The sequence below is a fragment of the Cyanistes caeruleus genome, chromosome 2 (genome assembly GCF_971803275.1).
Source record: "Cyanistes caeruleus chromosome 2, bCyaCae1.hap1.1, whole genome shotgun sequence".
Classification (NCBI taxonomy): Eukaryota; Metazoa; Chordata; class Aves; order Passeriformes; family Paridae; genus Cyanistes; species Cyanistes caeruleus.
This window is the reverse complement of record NC_141702.1, coordinates 82006015-82025192: the sequence shown is the minus strand read 5'-3', so window position 1 is coordinate 82025192 and position 19178 is coordinate 82006015. Positions and strand designations below refer to the sequence as shown.

General features: G+C 36.7%; 1 protein-coding gene across 16 annotated transcripts in view; it reads right to left on the bottom strand.

Annotated features, from left to right (window-relative positions):
* PLD5 (phospholipase D family member 5) overlaps positions 1–19178 on the bottom strand; it is a 204316-nt gene that overhangs the window by 116331 nt on the left and 68807 nt on the right. The window contains exon 1 of one of the 16 annotated variants that reach the window (XM_086878254.1): positions 4484–4842. The exons of 14 other annotated variants lie outside the window; for them this stretch is intronic. The gene's annotated coding sequence lies outside the window, so the exon portion shown is untranslated. Of the gene's footprint in view, positions 1–4483; positions 4843–19178 lie in introns of those variants that run through there. One more of the 16 variants, XM_086878248.1, reaches the window with a different exon arrangement.

The following is a 19178-nucleotide window of genomic DNA, read 5'->3' as shown; positions in this document are numbered from 1 at the left end:
TTGCAGTAAGCTCACCACACTTGCTACATTCAGTAAGGAGGCACTGGGGAGAGGATTGCTTTGAAAGGCTAGCTTTACCCACCAAAATAGCCACTGTGCTTCCTAGTACATCCCCAAGGCAGATTTAAGTCACAGTATGAACCATAATCTATGACATTTCTCAGGTTCCCCATTTTTATATTGAAGGCAAACTTCCCATCTGCTCCTGCTTTTCTTTGTTACCCATCTTTCTTTTGTATTGAATTTGCTATTAGCTTTAAAAAGGCCTCTGTGTATAATACCAATTCTGCCACTGTCTTTAAAAGGAACAAGGCTTAGCTCAACCCATAGAAATAATACAGCTGGATTTATATTGCAAAAGCCAAAAATACAGTTTGAATAAGAAATGTGATAAATTTCCATCAAAATATGAAATTGTAGCCTTTCTTCTTCAGGGGGCATGAAAATGCAGATTACAATCACATAAACATCACTCATTCAAAACAACCTTTTCAGGGGTAATATGCAATTTAAACAATATTACATTGTTTAAATTCTTTCCCTTTTCTTCTGTCTGTTTTATCTGTCTATGAAAACTCTGGTTTTCCCTATGGCCCTAAAGGCAAAAATAGACACACATCCAAGCTAAAACTCATCCATGTCACTGAGCTCAAATTCAGATTTTGCTGAGGACATAAAACTGTGGCTATGATCTACCACATTCATTTTGCCACATTCATATCATACAGGCAGGTAGCACATTCATAGCTCAAGCACTTCTGCTAACATGGTTCTCTGCTAGACAAACCTCTTGATCCCATTTTGAGATTATACTAAAATATAAAGAAACACTATTAGATATAGTGTAAAGTAATCAGCTTGGGTATACTTTAACACAAAAGCCTTTGTCAAAATTTCATTGATGCTTCAAAGCATCTGGCATTTCATGGAATATTATTAGATACTACCCTATTACATATTACCCTACAGTATATTACCATAGGAGTAGACTGCAGTTTCATTTTCCTGTGCTGCTAACTTTTAACATACATATAACTTTCTCTATAATCTTTAGGGACTTTTCCACAACATGCAAAAGTTCTAGATTTTGTTTTATCTTGTGACAATTTTGCTCTTCTTGGGGAAACACCAAATGGCAAAACAACTCCCTTTGTCTGCTAGGATTGCAAGGCTCAATTTCTTCCTGAACACTAGCTTTGCACTCAGCTGCTGAGCTCTTTGCTGAACAACCTGAACAATAAGTGTTACAGTAACTTCTTTTTCTGTTACAACTGTGTTCTGCTGTCATATTGGTACTCCTATAATAACCTTACAAAGTTCATGGACTTCTTTCAAAACTCGTGCTAATATAAACATGAACAGAATTCAGCCCTTGTTCTTAGTTCCTTCAAGGCTGAAACTTCTATAAAGTTATTTAGCAGAGATGAAAACATTTAAATACATGTCATTCTGATCTATCTGCTTTTTGCATGACTTTCTTACATTAAAAAAAACAATGGATATACTCAAAACTAACTAAGCTTGCTATTTCAACTACATATTAATAATAAACTGAGGTAGTTTGCAAAAAGTTATTATAAAGCTTAGCAGTTCTGCTTGAGAAGCATATAAACTATTTTATTAAATATGAGGGGAAAACATAATTAGTTCCCATCAAAGCCACAATAATTCAAGCTAAAGCAAATTACCTAGAAATTTATAAATTCAATAAATATGCTCATGCTTATCCAGAGACCCCTCCAAGGACATTGCATCTATTTGCTATATCTGCAGAAACTAATGTGTTCCCTTTGTGATGTTTTGTAGCTGTGCGAATTGCTTTGTAGATGGCAAGATTGGCGATTTATCTCTTTGCTAGGTAAGAATGGGCTCAGAGACTGTAAATGATCACTTGACGAAAAGCATCTCAAGTTTTTTGGCTTGATGCAAGAATTTTCCAGTACTCTGTTCTCTATTAGACTCTGAAGAATCACAAGCTGAAAGAAAGCACCCATGTAATCTTCTTGTCTGAAATGAAGATCTACACATTTGAGAGAGAAAAGAAACTGAAGTTCAAAAAAAACTTAAAAAAGAAAAAACAAAAACCAGTTTGATAAAAATTACAGTCATCTTCTTATTTTACCTTAGTTGAGCACAGAACTGAACACATCACATGGTCCAATAGTTTAAAAATGTAACTAATGGTTTGGATGAAACCCTTTCTCAAAAGCAAGCCCTGTCTCCTCTCCAGCCTCTATGCTAAGCTGCCATAAAGCTCACAGAGCTACTTCAAGGAGGATACCTAATGTGTAGACAAACTAAGCCACTCTGCTGTGGTGAGACAGGGGCAGAGAATAGCCCTTCCCCATCATTATTCGAAGAGCTGGAACATCTATAGGGCAACACCAAAAAGCCATCAAAGTGAATTAATGTTCACTAGGATGATGGCATTCCAAAGGAAGTTTAGGATAATGAAGTCAATTAAAGCCATCTTTTTGAACAGTAATCTTGGCCAATTGTACAAGGTGATTAAAACTGAGATGGGAGGTAGTGGGCTGTGCTGCTAGGAAAAACAGCTGAAAAATCTTTATTTTTTATTTCTCCAAGGTACACACACAGCCAGAATAATCAAGAATGTGGTTCCCTTACATAATATTACAGGTTCCAAACCATCTTTTTCAGCCTCACTGACAGAAAAATGCTCTGTGGATTAGAATGAGGCAAGTCTATGGGATGAGGAGAAAAGAAAAGGAAGACAAAAGTTTGAGCTCACTAACTGCAGTGATAAGACAAGCAATTTAAAGAACTACTTTTAGAAAAGTGAAAAGATGAATACTACAAAAATAGTACTGGTATCTGTTGCTGAATTTCCCCAAAAATTATATTGATTTGCAGGCAAATCTAGCAAAAGACCTAAAGCACATGCTTGTATTCCCAAGGATGCCCAGGATAAGGGCTTCAGCACTACCACAGTAACTACTCTAACTGTGCTCACTCTCCATAGCCTTGATGTTGGACCACAGAGCATAATGAAAAAAAAATAAATTCTGTCATGGTGCATCTGATATTCAAAGAATTCTTCCATAAAGAATCTATGCTCAATTTTTTTATCTATTTTCCCTTTTTTACCTGTATCTAGTATACATGTATAAATACACCTTTAAAAGGCATACCTTTCTTAAGTGTCTGGCATAGCCAAGGAATAAATTTCAATCTTTTCATATAACAATCACAGTATATTTTTGCCATTTCTTTTGCAATATTATTATCTTTTTGCTACCATTCACTGATTCTCCCTCAATTTCAGTAAGTTCCCTGTCTCATCTCTGAAAAGGTATCTTTGCACAGGAGAATAAAGATGCACTGAGGCTTTGTAGCATGCCTCAACACCTTCACTCAAATAGCCAGGAGGGCTTCAGTATGTTCTACAAAAATCTTTTGACTGCTGTCAGAAGTGTCAGAAAACAACATCCAAGTCCCCTGAGAATACAGGATGGTGCCAAAACAAGAGGAGTAGCAGGAGAAATTTCCATCTACCATTTTAGACTGTCATTTTCAATAAACACCTGGAAACTTTCAATAGTTTCAGCATGTCCCAGTCCATGACAGGCTCTTACTGTGACTACTTATTCCATCTAGAACAATATATAAAAACCTACGAGATGACGCCTAATTCCAAAATACCTGTCCAATATCAAAACACTCCATGCTACTTACACTGCAGAAAAATGCACATGACACTTCTGATTTTATTTACCTCAATATTATTTTTAAACTATAACCATCTATGAGCAAAATGACAGATTTAGCATGTAAACTTATGGAAACATCAACTTAAGTGTCTGGAGGTTAAAAGAGGGAAGCTGAATCTACTAGAAAGAAAGCATAACACCAACGAAAATTTCTTCAAATTGTGAATTTTTATACACTGGTGGACCCAAAATCTGAAACTCTCAAATTTCTGGTTCACTCATTACAAAAATCACAGAACAACTGGAAGAGGTATAGAAAAAAGTAAAAAAGGACAATCAAAGCATAGAATGTTTCTATATAAATAAAGTTTATATTTACCAAACAAATTGGTAATCTTCAGCTGGGAAAAAGACACGACTAACAGAGGAACGTGACAGAATTGTAAATTCATAAACAGCATGGAAAAGATGACAATGAAACTGTTATTGTCCGTCTCTTCAAATAAAAACATTAGAGGGTATTAAATTAATTATGTTGGCAAGCTTGAATGAACAAATAAAAAAAGGTACTCAAGGCATTGTTAAGCTGTAGAAAAACAGATTTGAAAGCGGGTATCTGTGGTGGCTTCACATTGATTGACATTTAGAGAAGAACTAAACACCCACGGAAGTGATTTCTTTGAAAGAAGCTGCTGGGAACTTCCTCTGTGCCTGGGACAGGCCAATAGCTGGCTAGTTCTGAGAGCTGACATTTTGCACCATATAGAAATTAGATCCGCCCCTGTGAGATGTACATTTTAAAAACCACAAACCTGTAAAGTCCTTCTCTTTGTTTCTGGCCTCAGAAGGTAGCAGAGCTGTGGTGGGGCCAGCCCTGCTCCCCACACGGCCTGTGCGGCCTAAGGGAGGCTGGGCCGAACCCCAGCGGCTCCCAGGCAGAAGACAGGAGGCCGGGGACCCTGGCCCCAGGCTGGGCTGGGCCATGGCTGCTGACATCTGGCCGACACCAAACCCCTCCCCCAGCACCCACCAGCTCCGAGCCAAGCCCCCCCTCCCAAGCGGCTGCCGGACAGAGGGAGGTGCCCGGCGCAGCCTGAAATCCAGCACCGTGACTGCTGTGGCCACTGGGCGAGATTTGACCATTTCACTATACAGATGAGACCCGCATACCTCGATCCTCTCTCCAGTGAGAGAAGAGGAGTGACAACACATGGAAAAACAACATGAGAACACCAAGGTCAATAAAGAAGGAGTCAAGCCTCAGACTGAAGGAGAATGAGGAGATGCCTAATGGGGCTGAAATATTCTTTTGATAGGGCCATGGAGATGGATGATGATATACTGAAATATCCCCTTTAATTCATGAGAGAGTATGGGGAAATGAAGTATTCAAACTGTAGATCTGAGCAGAGGCATCCATTGATGAAGCCAAGCAGATGCTGGAGTAGCTGTGATCCCATGAGAAGCTTGAACAGAGAGAGAGAGAGAGATGAGAGTTGATGAAGACTCTTTGCCCCCAGGGAGAGAAGAAAACCCCTGTTCCCAGAGATGATCACAGAGACAGACGGAGAGAACCTTTGCCTTTGAACAACTCATCTTTAAAATAATACCCCATGAGTTCATGGCCCATGGACACACCTCTAGGAGAGCTATGAAAATGGGAAGAATTTCCTGATACAGAACTTTTTCCCAGGCAGCTGCTATTCATGGAAATGAAAAGCCACAAAAGAACTGTTTCTTGTGGAGAAGTCTCCGTGGCATGACAAGAGAAAACTCTCCCTACAAGAACAGATGAAAGACTATTGTATAGGTGGTACTGCTTTAACATCCCAAATTATGTCTCTACGTAGTCAATTAGGAAAAGAAAAAGTTGGGCAGGGGTAGGAAAGGTGGTCTGGAAGTTTTATTCTGATGCTTCGTGTAGTCCTGTTAATAAAATTTCTTTACACCTTTTAAGTTTTAAGCCTGCTTTGCCCTTCTTCTAATCCTTATATCACAGCAAGAAATAAGTAAGGGCCCTAGCAATTTTAGCCGGCACTAAAACCCACCGCAGTATCTTTGGGTTTTCTTCATGGAGAAAAGCCCTGGGAGTTAGTAAAGACAAAATATGTCAACTCCAGGAACTGCAAATTACTGCAGTAAGAGGTTACTGCATTACACAGAGGCTTGTCATGGGTGACAGTGAGGTCTCAGCTGCTCTTGCTTCGGGGACCCAGAGTTCTTATTGCTGAGTGATGACATGTAAGCTGCCCTAATGTTTTAAGTGAAGAATGACCATATAATCTGATTCTGTAGCCATTTTCCTTAAACACATCAATGAAGTCACACTCGTTCTATGCCTTAAGACTGCATTAAATGGCAAAAAATGTTTAGTTGAACTCTCGTATTTACTGCAATTTCAGAGTGTTTATTAGGAATCTGTGTTAAGTCTTTTGTGAGCCTGAAGTCTCACTGTCCAGGAGGCTTTCATAGAAGTATCTTCTCCTAACCTCCAGCATATCTATTCTGAGGAAAATTTTCAAGATTACTTTCTTCCTGCACATTGTACAGTGGACATTAACTTTCACTTGTCATCTTTATCCAGTCAACATTACAAAGGAGATGTATTACTCGCATAAAAAATTAAAACTCTGGGCTGATTGTAAATTTTATTCATGACATAGGAAGAGAAGGAAGACAGAGAGACTCCTTTACATAAATCTTTCAAAATTAAAGACCGTTTGTATTTAATTTATGGCAAGTGTTATATGGGTTCATTAAAGTTTATGACCTCAATAAAAATAACAGCAATTGCCATATAGTAACAGCACCAACATGAATTCAGCGAACTGGCTCAAATATTAAAAAATAAAGCTAGAATTAACACTGTCTGATGCAATTCAAATAACATCTATCGAAGTAGTGCTATCAATGTAAATCCAGGTACTAATGTATTACTCCTGGTCTTCAGAGGAGGCCACTTTTTCTTTATTATTGTACAAGACCTTGGAGCTTCCCAGTGCCACACACTGCCATGTGTTCTGTGTTTCAGATTCCAGATAGCAAATACATTAGATTCATGAAGACAGCAGACTGATTTTCTCCTTGCTTTCTACTATAAGAATTATGTTAATTGAAAAATAGGAATGCTTGTCCACCATAAGAACAGCTCTTATGTCTATGGATTTATGTGATTTCGTATATAAACCTTCCATACAGACACAAACAGCAATGCAAATAAGTCTCAGTAACTGCATGCATAAAGGTACTGTGTACTTTGGCTATATGGCCTGCTCTTCTTTACCAAAGTAACAACAGAAGATAAATTAATTTTGTCAGTACCCCACAGCCTCCTGAAAAGTCTCTATTATCTCTATTTTGCCTATAATACACATTTTACAAATTCAGTTTTTGCTCATTTTGAATAGATTCTGATTACAACAAAAGGAAGATATACTCATCCCTATTGGGGGAAAAAAAGTTGAAAGGAAAGGTTTCAAGCTCTTTAAGTTGGTATAATTATGAAAGTCTTGTAAATGTCTCAGCAAATAGGACAAAACATACATTCAATGTCAGTGCGCAAAGCAAGTTTCACTGAATTTAATAGAACTGGCACAAAATTCACTATGTCAATATCATTAAAGTGAATGAAAAAGATCTGCTAGTCCCACTGGAAACTTGACAAGGCTGTAATTGATCCAAGTTTCTACTAAACAGAATTAGCAACTAATAAACCACCTAGGGAAGAAAATAGTCATCACCATCTTACAGCTCCATAAAATGAGTCTGCTGGTGGTTAACCAACACAGAGGAGAAATAAATACAGGCAGTCCATTGCAGCTGGGCAATTTCTGGGTATTTCTTAAGCCAATCTCAAGCCAAAGTAAAGAAGATACTCTAGACTCTACTGCATTTTTTCAGCACTCTCATTCTCTACATCTAGTCTCTATTCATTATTCAGGTATGAGGGTTATTTACAGTATGTAAACCATTCATCAGTAAAAATATATCATCTACATCAATTCTGTGAATAATTCAGAGTTTACCTGGCCACAATTTTAGAATCTGAGAACCAGCTATGTAAAAAATGAAGCTATTTAAATGGGAAAAAAAATAAGTTTAAATTTAAAAATCCTTTGCACACACACACACAAAAGTGTTTATTAGATTTGAAAAATGGAAATTTTTAGTGTTATGAAGCAGGATCTCAATTCTAATTTATAAATACATTCTAACATGTCCACAACAGAACCACATTCTTTATACCTTCAAATGCAAAACCATTCTGTAGTTCTTTTCTGGAGTACTGGTTTCTAAAACTTAATAACTGTACATAGGCATCAAGACAGCAAAGCATAGTGCTCTTTATCTTCTAAAATATTGATTTTTCAGGTAGGAACTGTATAATCTAATCCAGGTGATGAGTGAGATTTCCATTTTTTCCTATGCACTGTCCATACTTCATTTAGAGGAGAGCAGCATGTGCAACACTAATGCTGATAACATAGTTACATAAATGCACCATGAATTTCTTAGAGTAACATTGAAAGCAGCACTGAATCTTCGATTCAGATGCTGAAAAGGTTCATTAGTTGTAAGCACCAGTAATTTAAGCATCTTTAGTTTACAGTCTGCAGAAAGAAAACCAGTAGAATTTCCATCTGTTTCTCAGAGTGTAAGCACAATCTGACACAAAAAGCTATGAGAAATTATTCTGTAAGTCAAAATAGCATTTAGGGAACAAGTACCCCCAGTGACTTTCATGACCAGAGAGTAAATTCCAGTGTTCTCTTTGTGCTTTCACAGTCTTAACATACTGTCATTTTCATTTATGCTTAGCAATACTCTCACCTTTACAAGCCAAATCACTGATTCCTTGCCAAATCAAAGCCTGCAAACAGCAGACAATGTCTTCCACCCCAGAAGTCCAAACCTCACAGTTTTCAAGCAAGCACCTCCAGGAACTGGTCCATTACAAGCAATGGCATTGGCAGGAGGAAAAGGATGGAGTTTTATGGCCTGGGGTATGGCAGTAACATGAGCCCAGAGTGGATCATTTCAGCTGATTTTTGTAGAGGTGGTCTTGAGAAATTCCTGGATAACCTCTTGTATAACTACAGAGAACAACAGTGATTATGAAGTACTGTAGCTATTTAAGCCGGATGATTTATTTTGGATGATGTAAATGGTCCTTCTGTATTTCCATTTTCAGTCATAGTAGAGCAAAGATTTCCGAAACTAAAAGATGTCATGGATATGTTTCATTCTTACTGCCTTGCTATTTTTGAAACATTTGAAATATTTGTGAATTCGCATTGATCACTAAAGAACAGCGGTATGATTCTGTCAGTGATCTTCCATAATTTTCAAGCTACTAGCTAAATAAACCAGGAGGCCTATAAACCACTTGGAAATCAAATACACAATCCTGTGTTGAAAAGACTGACTTCTCTTGGCTGATTTTTCTAGGAGAACTAGGTGATTTGTAGCTATCACGATTTATCTAATACATGTACCTCAAAAAAAAGTCATCACCAAGACGAACTGAAGTAAGGAACTGTATGTGCTAAGATCAGCATTCTAAAAGGGAAACAAGAAGATGCAGTCTTAATATTTTAGAGTAAATTCCCATATTTCCCACTTCCATGCAAATATAATTCAAGGACTTTTTGTTGAAGGTTCAGCAGAACTCAGAACTATTTAAAAATCCCTTTGTCTTGGTACTGATCAAGGAAAACTCTCTTCATGAGATCATCTGTCATCAGCGCTAACCGCAACACAGCAGGATTGAATTTGTGATCTTGACGATAGCTTACAGACTGCTTATGGGTTTTCCAAAGCTTGAGCTCATCCATTTTTTCGCTGCCTGTTTTCTGTACTAGAAGGAAAATACAGGCCATTTTTCCTGATGACACTTGCACATTTTGGTGGCAAAGACCTGATTGTACAAGGACCCTATTTCCTCCTTCCTGTCTCCACTCCCCCAAGGAAAGTTGTATCACACTGACAAAACAGCATGTGGAAGTTTGGACTGCCACTGTCTAGGGAGCACATATTCCGTGGGCAGGCAGACTATTCCATTTGCCAGAGCTGTCAAGCCAGCCCTTTCTACAAACATTAGCTTAAGACAAAAGAAAAGAAAAATTATAACAAAATGTTTTAAAAGCTACATGCAGAGGGCTGAAGCAAAGGCATAGTAATTAAGTGGTTTCCTGGGTAACGATGGGGCAAACTGATCAAATCTGCCTACTTAACATTAGATTCTTAAAATCTACATTTAGACATTTAATATTTAATTAATATTTAATAAATTAATAATTTAATGTAACTATTTAATATTTGCACAACTTCCAGGTGTTCTGAGTTGCGTCTCTTTTGATTAACTGCACCTCTAGCAAAGTAAGCAAGTCAGTCCAGTTTTGGAAATATACGTCAGTATGATTCTTCCTCTTCTCCAGTTGTGACTTTGGTAAAATGTGCAAAAGGGGCTTGATTTGCCAACATGTCAGCACCCACAAACTGTCAGACTGAAGACAAAGTGACCTTTCAAAAATCTGAACAATGTAAGACTCTCAATTTAAGCACTAAGACTAGAGGTCTGCCTACGTAAACACAGGTATGAATCCAGTCCACTGTAAGAAAGTACGTGACATGAAAAGACAGCTTAAAGTCCAATTGTCTGATTTAGAGGTGAAATTTGTGGCACAAATCCAAAACTGAAGCTTGGAAAATTTCCTTTACCATCCCCCTCATTAGGTATCTGCATTTCTTGGAAGGGGCAACAGGGAAATAACACAGGTGAAATGGTTAATGCTATACATAAATCCACTGAAATATTCCCCTCTCCATGAGGGACTTCCTGCCTTGCAAGCCTCCTATGAGTGCTCTACATGCTTTATCAGTCCTTTTGCCTTCTGCCAGTAAGTATTAGGAAGCATGAGATCTCTGTAATGAACTGTGCAGCGAAGATTTGAAGAATTACTTAGAAATTTTATTTACATGAAAATGAAATGCACACCCTAGCAGATGGGAGATTGTGAAAGACGGTTTGGACTATCTAAATCATTTTTATTTCAGGAATAGATAAGCTCTTGTGCAGTTTTCTAAACCAAGGAATCAGACATCTGGAGATCTCATTGTTGTAGCTTAAAACCTTATTTTTATACTAGTTTTTCGCATCTTTCTGTATGTGGGAGGCTGTGTGCATGGGAAAGAAAATGGTATTAGCTGGCTAATCAGTAACTTTGCATTACAAACAAAACCAATTACATATGGTTTTCTCCGGTTTGTACAATGCCAGCCAGATTCTGGTGTAACTTAACGAAACAATTGGTCTCCTGCTAGGTATGCATTTGTGCAAGTGTTTACAATGTTACAATAGAAGTAATGTGTGCATGTAGTCCAGTAACTAAGATTCAGAAAAAAACCTGGGTAAAAAGGGAAATGAGGTGTTCATTCCCTTTATTTCTCTATGAAAGAAAATACACATGCTAAAACTGAAAAAAAAAAAAAAAAAAAAAAAGTGACAGGTGGCAAAGGAGCATTTGGATTCTGTTCCAACTTTTTAAAGAATATCTTTAAAGAATTGAGGCATGGGAATTCTCATCTTTCAAAATAATTTGAAATGTTCAGAATGTTATTCTCTGTGGTGTTTCCTGGAAGTTTGGGGTTTTTTTCACTAATTTAAGCAAGAACAAACAACACTGAATTTTAATTAACTATCAGGTACATCAGTTTCTATTCCAAACCTCCTCCAGGAAACAACTATTTTAGAATTTAACATAGAAGGGTGTTTATAACAAAAAATAATATGCTTCTCACTGCAGCCTAGTGAATGCCAGGCCCTAAAGATAGTAAAAATGCCTTAAGATAAACATGGTTTTCTGCTACATCTATTTCCTTAGACTACACTGTCCATTGAGAAATTGTGCTTTTGATTTTTTTGATTTTTAATCTATTAAAAAAATAGATTTTCATTTACATAACATAGTCTGAGATCAGAGACTCAGGAGAAAATATACATGTCACTACTGAAAATTGAAGAGATTCTGCAAGTTTGCCATATTCAGCTGTGGATCTTACTTTGACCATTAAAACCAACAGGACTGACTTTTTTTAAGATGAGATGGTTACATAGGTTTAAGATTTGAAAGCTCTTAATACCTGAAAAAAAATCAGCTTCATGTATTTGGTCAGGATTCCCCCTTGAAATTAATGGTGACTCAATGTAACATCTTTCAATGAACCTTCCCCAAAGGTTAACTGCTCTGCCAATTACTTTTCACCATATACTTCTCACAGCACTTCTTACATCAGGCCTAGAACCAAAATGTTCTGCAGCAAACTCTTAGTGAAGCAGAAGATGCTCCAGACATAGACTCAGGCAGTGTCAGCCTTGGCCCCTGATATCCTGCCAGAGCTCCTAGCTGAGGGTCAATGCATCACAGAGCAGCCTCAGGAAACTCCAGCTCCTCATGTCAAAGGTTTCTCTGGGCAACACTAAGAGCACAGCCCACAACATGTATTTTTGACCAAGAATTTCTGGGTGTATCTAAGCTGTCCATTCTTATAAACAAATGTTACCACACACAGCTTTAAGCCTAGCTTTGTTTGGTGACAGCTAAAACAAAATCCACTGAAGCCTTTTTCTTCCCACAGAAAATGAAGAAGTAGTGGGGAGGAGGAGGGGAACTGGAACACCTTATTTTTTTGTCTGCTTTGGATGTAGTTAATCCCAGAAAATTCTCAACACACCATACACAGCAATAAGCACTTGTGAGATTTAGCCAACTGACTATTTTCAATTCTTATGTCTGAGTCACTGCTGAATTACTTTCTAAGTAGGATAGTATTTAGCAGCAGGTGAATTAATATCATCACCTCTTCTGGATACCTTTAAACAAACATGGGTATGATCCACAGCAGTGGCAACTATGCACATAATTAAAACTATATCAAACACACAAAAAACCTATGACTTTGGAAAATTTCCTTTGTTCTCATACTTCTGCAAGAGCAAATAATGTTTAAGCTGTGAAACAAATGTTTACAACAGTTGCCTGTATTAGTGCTGTATTAAAATTCCAGTGCTGTATTAATATGTCCAACAAAAAATATGTCAACAAAAATTTTGATCAAAAATTCTTTTGCTTTCTTTGATTGTTAGGAGAAAAAATGCTGTGTTACAGATGGGAAACTAACTGCTTAGAAAACCTTTATACCACTGGTAAATTAATATTATGTACTATCATTCCAAAAAAGTAATTTTTTCCCTATAATTATCTACTGCTACAATGTACTTTCTCAAGCAGCATCTTGCAGGTATCTTTTACATGCATGAATTTAATTATATTGTTCATGAAAAATCCTCCTACTCTCTCATCACTGACTGGAAGCATATATTTTATGTGCTTCCCTACCCCCACTGACACAGATCAATGTGAATATTTCACTGGAGCATTAAAATGATCCACAGCAAATGCACGACTTCCATGAACCTGCACTAGAAAATCTATGAGGCTGAAACAAATGATAAAACTATTACAGTCACTTTACATGAATCAGAATTAAAAGTATTTTAGTCTTTTTTCACCCTTCAGATTCTTCCACAAATATTTTTACATTATTTTTACTGAGACTCTAATCAACAGTGAAGCCAACTCCATTAGAAAATTTGTGAAAGAGGTACAGCATTTTATGACTTGTGATATCCTGACAACCCAAAATCTGCTACAAAAATAAATGTTTCCCTAAGTCATATAAAATTCTAAAATATAGTATAATAAACTTTCTATACAACAGTTTATAAATCACATGTTCTATGTTATGATGCACTGCATCAAAATGGTTTTATTCAGTTAAATTCCTTCCATTTGCCATGACTTCAAGGAATTCTGAAACTGATGCAGTAGAAAGATTCCTGTTTATGCTGGTACACTCCTAAACCTGTTTATTTTTTTCCAAGCAAGTCACTCTAAATGAATGTGTCTTATTAGGCTGTGGAACTGCTCCCTATCAGAAGTATAATACTTAAACACATATTTGATGAAAGTTACAAATATTAAATATGTGGAGGTGTTCATTTTTTATTTGTTCTATACCACACAACAAATGCTGTTATTGCAAACACCAAAAGGAATGAACTTCTGCCACCCTAGAGCATGTGTCCTCAATCCATACAAAACTATACCCAAAGCAACAGTTTCCTAGTATTTTTTGGTTTAACACACTTAAATCCAAAATTATGACTGCCTCCTTTCTTGGACCCTAGCAATATGGCAATTACCTGTCAATCCCAAACCCATCAACTCCACCAGCATCTCTAAGACAGAAAACTCTTCTGGGACTCAGTCTTTCAAGCTCTTCTTCAACTTCCTAGAGAACCAAACTAAGCAGTTGGCTTTGGATGATGAATATATGAATGACCTTGACAACAAAAGGCATACACAAGGCACAGCTGGAGACGAGGGAACTCCACTTGCTGACTACAGGACCACACCAGCACTGATGGGCAAAGGAAATGCAGTCCATGAGCAGCTTCAGTCTGCAAAGAGGTTAACAGCCAGCTACAAGTACCATTTCATGACAATCTCTGCAGCAAACAAATGCTAGCAGAAACTTTTATATATTCTGCCTAAAACACCCTAACGTGTTGAATTCATCCTTCACACAGAACTCACTTTTTAATGCTTTGCATGTACAAGGAAACCAATTTTCTGCCTACCTGTGCCATAGCACAGGTATTATTAGATGCAAGTGCTGATTTAGTGATCAATCCTCTGTAATAGCGGAATGAGGAGTAGGGGGAAAAAATGGGTTTTTTAACATGCCCAATACTTTTGACAATCCTCCAAAGAGAAGAAAACTAACTTTAGTGCATACAACAAGTTTAGTCAGAAGAGAATCTAAAAATTTATTTGACTTAGAAGACCTTTTCTTAAGTTATCAAGCACTCTCTAAAATTAGTCCCTTCTATTTCTTCAAATAAAAGAAAAAAATACATGAGGAACATTTATTTTTCTGACATAAATATTGTAGGCCACCTTGAGTCATTGGGAGATCATTCTTATGTGAATGATTTAGAAGTCTGCAGTAGCTCTTTAGTTACTCAAGGCCACATAGCCCAGACAGCATGTTTGTCCCAAATCAAGTATATATTTTTCCAAAACATAATCTCTAGAATTAGTGCTGGTAAAATCTCTACCACATTAGACTTGAGATTTTTTTTTCTTACTGAAAAGGAAGGACCACAACAGAAACTGCTAAAAGTAGGAAACAGGGAAAGAAGCTAAATCACAGGTGTAGTCTTATATCACCCCTTTTATTGCCATTTCTTCCAAATTACTTTGTAGTCTCAATCATCACGGAACCAAATAAATACCCAACATATGGCTAAGACAGAGATCTCCTTGTTACTGGACATGTGCATGTCCAGTCACAGGAAGAACATGTCAGCAGCCTCTAGAGCCTCTAGTCTGGTAGCCTGACACACATGCACCACCTCCTATCCTGTGACAGGGAGAATTATCACATAAAAATCCTGTCATGAAAGCCACATCACATAAGGACAAGAAGGCTGCAACACAAGGTATCAAAGTCTCTGAGCTACTCAAAAGGTTAGCACTATGAAGCTAAAGCTATGACTGTTAAGAAGGCACCCCCCCCCCCCCCCCAAAAAATACAGTTATGGAGTCAGAAGTATTGACAGTTTCACCACTGGATTTTTCTACCATCTTTTACTGAAGATGGTAGAACACCAGTGATTACCAACCTTCTGTTGTGGATTCCAAAAATCTTTATGAATCCAAAACCTCTAGTCAGATACCCAAGATGTATATTAGTGAGAAGAGTGAAGTGGAGCCCCAACACAGGGCCAGCGGAGTAGACAGCTCTTGCCTCCAAGCTGAAAGTTCATTATCAAAAGATGTAAAAGGGCGGACTACAGGCTGCGCACCCTCAGGTGATATGGCAACATTGGAAAACATTTAAATTAAATATTCGTAACAACAGATTTACAGTAGACTAAAAACTCAAGCGCAAGGTCTAGAGAATTCCTTTAGGAATTCATCACCACTTATCACCACTCTGCATAGTGAAGCAAACCTGGAAATCTACCCAAACTGCATCATGTCTCCCACCACTACATGTTACCCATCCTCAGCTCTGGTCAGAGCACACTCCTTATACAAGCGCTGGAAACATATCCTTCAGGGCACAACTCCATAACTTGCTCTTCCTGCATCTGCACAGTATCAAGTGGGTATAAAGTTGTCAGTACCCTTTTATCTTCTCTAGACTTCTTTTTCGTAGAAGGTCCATGGTAAGTCTCAACCTTAGTTGTTTTTAGTATTCTTAGTATAGTACAAGAACAATTATGTGAGGCAAAATACCATGTTGCTGTGAGGGTCCTAAGATATATGGGAAACACAATTTTATCCTGGTATTTCAAAACACTGCAATGCCATGATGCAAACATTAAGCAGACGCAGAAAAATATGTATTATCCAGCCACCTTCTCACAAAAGCTGTACTCCTCTAGAAGCTGCTCCCATCAATTATTTCACCTAGAGACCAGACTGACCTTTTTCCCTGCCTTCATTTTCATCAACTTCATTTCTGATGGCATGACAGGACCAAAGCCAAAAGGACAGACTAATGCTAAAAGTATCCGTTTTTAATAGCTTCTTCATATATCCCATGGATGAAGGAATAAAACCCTGTCTTGAACACAGATGCAGCAGGCATGCCAATACATTATGTAAAACACAGCAAATAATTTATAACTTCCTGAGAGCAACTCATTTTAAGTTACACTACCAGTGTAATGGCACAGCTTAAAAGATGGATTTCAGTGTGCAAAACCTGATCTGCATAGTAGGTTGATTGTAGAATCAAAAGGAAAACGGCTTAAAATAAAATCCTCCATCACCTAAAAAACTATTCTTCTTGCATAAACCTTGCCTGCTGACATATTTTATTCACTGAAAGTTTTCAGGCTCCATAAGCATGCATGCTGAGATTTTAAAATACAAACTTATTTCATTACAAGTGATGCTAATACATATATATATATATATATATGGAGATATTTTATTGTTACATTTCAATCAAAGTTCAATGTGGTTTATTTTCATCCTTCACTAACAATATTTATGGAGCATGCAAGAGCGTATTTCTCTCTAGAATAGTGCCAGACTTACTGGTGTGGTAAACAGCCTGACATGCAGTTTTTTCACCTGAACCAAACTGTGCCAAAAGTTATTTGGGACATGTAATTTAATACCAAACACGTGCACAAAGTTATATTGCAGCAGATTCCTTCTGACTACTGTCAGCGTGAGTACTTCTGAATGAATAAACTTTTATTTCTCACCAGAAAACTGTCAAAATAACAAAATAAAAATGTACTAAAAGAGCAAAACCTGAGAATGCTATTAAGTCTTGAATCAAGTTCATAGCAGATGCAAAGCTATATTTCCTTTCCTTAAACAAGTTCTAGATTAAAGTCCACAGCTTACATATTTATAATATGCCTCTTTAAATTAGGATTACATTTGCAGGCAGATTATCAGACTTCAATTTAATCAGTGAAACAAAAAAATGTTTAGCTTAAATTCATCTGGATGAATTTAACACATTGAATTTTACATTCAATTGTTGAATAAACTTTTTTAAACTCTGCACCAGGAAGACACTGCAAATGAACTTTGCCATACCAAACATATCCCTTGCACTAATAGTTCTTTTTATAACTTAGCACTGTAATAGTCATGTCTAAAACTTTTCAGTTTTTTTGGTAAATCAAGTACATTATTTATAATTTTACTTTTGTTCCTTAGACTTAATAGAAAAAACACTCTGAATAATTAAACCTGATATCTAATGCATTTGACAGCTTGCAATTTGGCTTCTTTAAGACCATTTACTATTTACATTCTACAAGAAATCATATCATCTAAAACTTTTAAATGAGAGGCTGCTCCTTCTGGACTAGTAATGTAATTTATTACATTGCTAACTACTATTAAGGGTACACCTTTGGGATATAGGTATGGTCTATGTTTTTTTTGGTTGGTTTTTTGGGGTTTTTTTTCCCTTCAGGAACTTATGCAAGGCCCTTGTCCAGGTCATCCAAATTGAAAGAAATAGATCCCTTGTGAGCCCACCACTTTAGCTACTGAACTAAAGTGAGATACAATGTAAGTTTAACTTGGGTAAAACCTTATCAACAGCAAGTATGTGGCAGTAGATGGATGTTATTTTTCCGGAAGGAAATGTTGTTATTAACTTTTCTTTAAATGTTACAGAAGCAAAATCTGCATTTGACTTACCTAGGAACTAAAGAATCGCTAAAGTGGAAATACACGTAACATGATTTGTTATTAATTATATTCTGTGATAACAATAGGCAAATGCCTATCGATCTCCTATCTCCAGCATTTTCCTGTAAGAAAATTTGGATGCAGGATAATAGTAACTATGAGCACAGTCTTCTCTGACAAGAAACAACAATACATTCAAGTCTCTTCAGTACAACAGTAGTGTTTAATGGTTACTCAACATAGGGGATTTCTGTCAAAAAATAGCAATAATGATATTAATAATAATAACAACAACCACCACACATAGATTCATACTAAACATCTTTCCAAGAACCTTACAGCCTGGTTGCCATTCAATTATTGATTTTGCAGTCTATTCTGCATACAGAGGAGGAAAACCATAAATTTTTAACACATCAAAGTGTAATGTCTAACATGAAATATATAGGCTATGGTAACACGACTGACTTAATGACTTTAATTTCAATAAAACCACTTTTAAAAGGTAAAGATCAGAAAGAATTTAGTGATAGTTTTAGGGGTTTTTAATTTTTGTACTGCTGAGAAGGAACAAAAACACAACAAAGATAAAAACTACAAATCAAACATTTCACATTTGCCATACACTTTTCAAATTCTCAAAGTTCTGTTAAAAATCTCCTATTCCATTTGAATCACAAAGGGAATAATTCCCTACACATCAAGCTGGACTGTCAAGTAAATGTATTTCAGTGCTCTTCAGCCTTATTTAGTAATTTGTTTTCCTTTCACTCTGATGTACTGTAATGTCCTAATCAATAAATTCCTGGACTTAGTATGCACTTAAAATTAATGGCCGAGTTCCCATACAGGAGATTTGGCTTGATGTTTATTTCAATCAACACCCACCCCCCACCCCTACCCCCAAAAAACCCAAACAAAACAGTCTTTACAATAAGTCTTGGAAGTAAACACTCCAAAGATATGTTTTGTCCCCCCATTTCTTTAATACATAGAAAATGCTAATATGCATATTTTTATTCTAATCTCAGTCATTTCTTAAACCATTAATAGCATCGGTATTCATTTACACTATATTCAGATCCCACATTTATTCGCTTTATATTCTTATTCTATTGTATTAATACTTAGATCAGAATATTTAAATTGGTACAAATAATAAAATTATTCTAAAAACTTTTTCCTGGTTATTTTTCCAACCAAATAA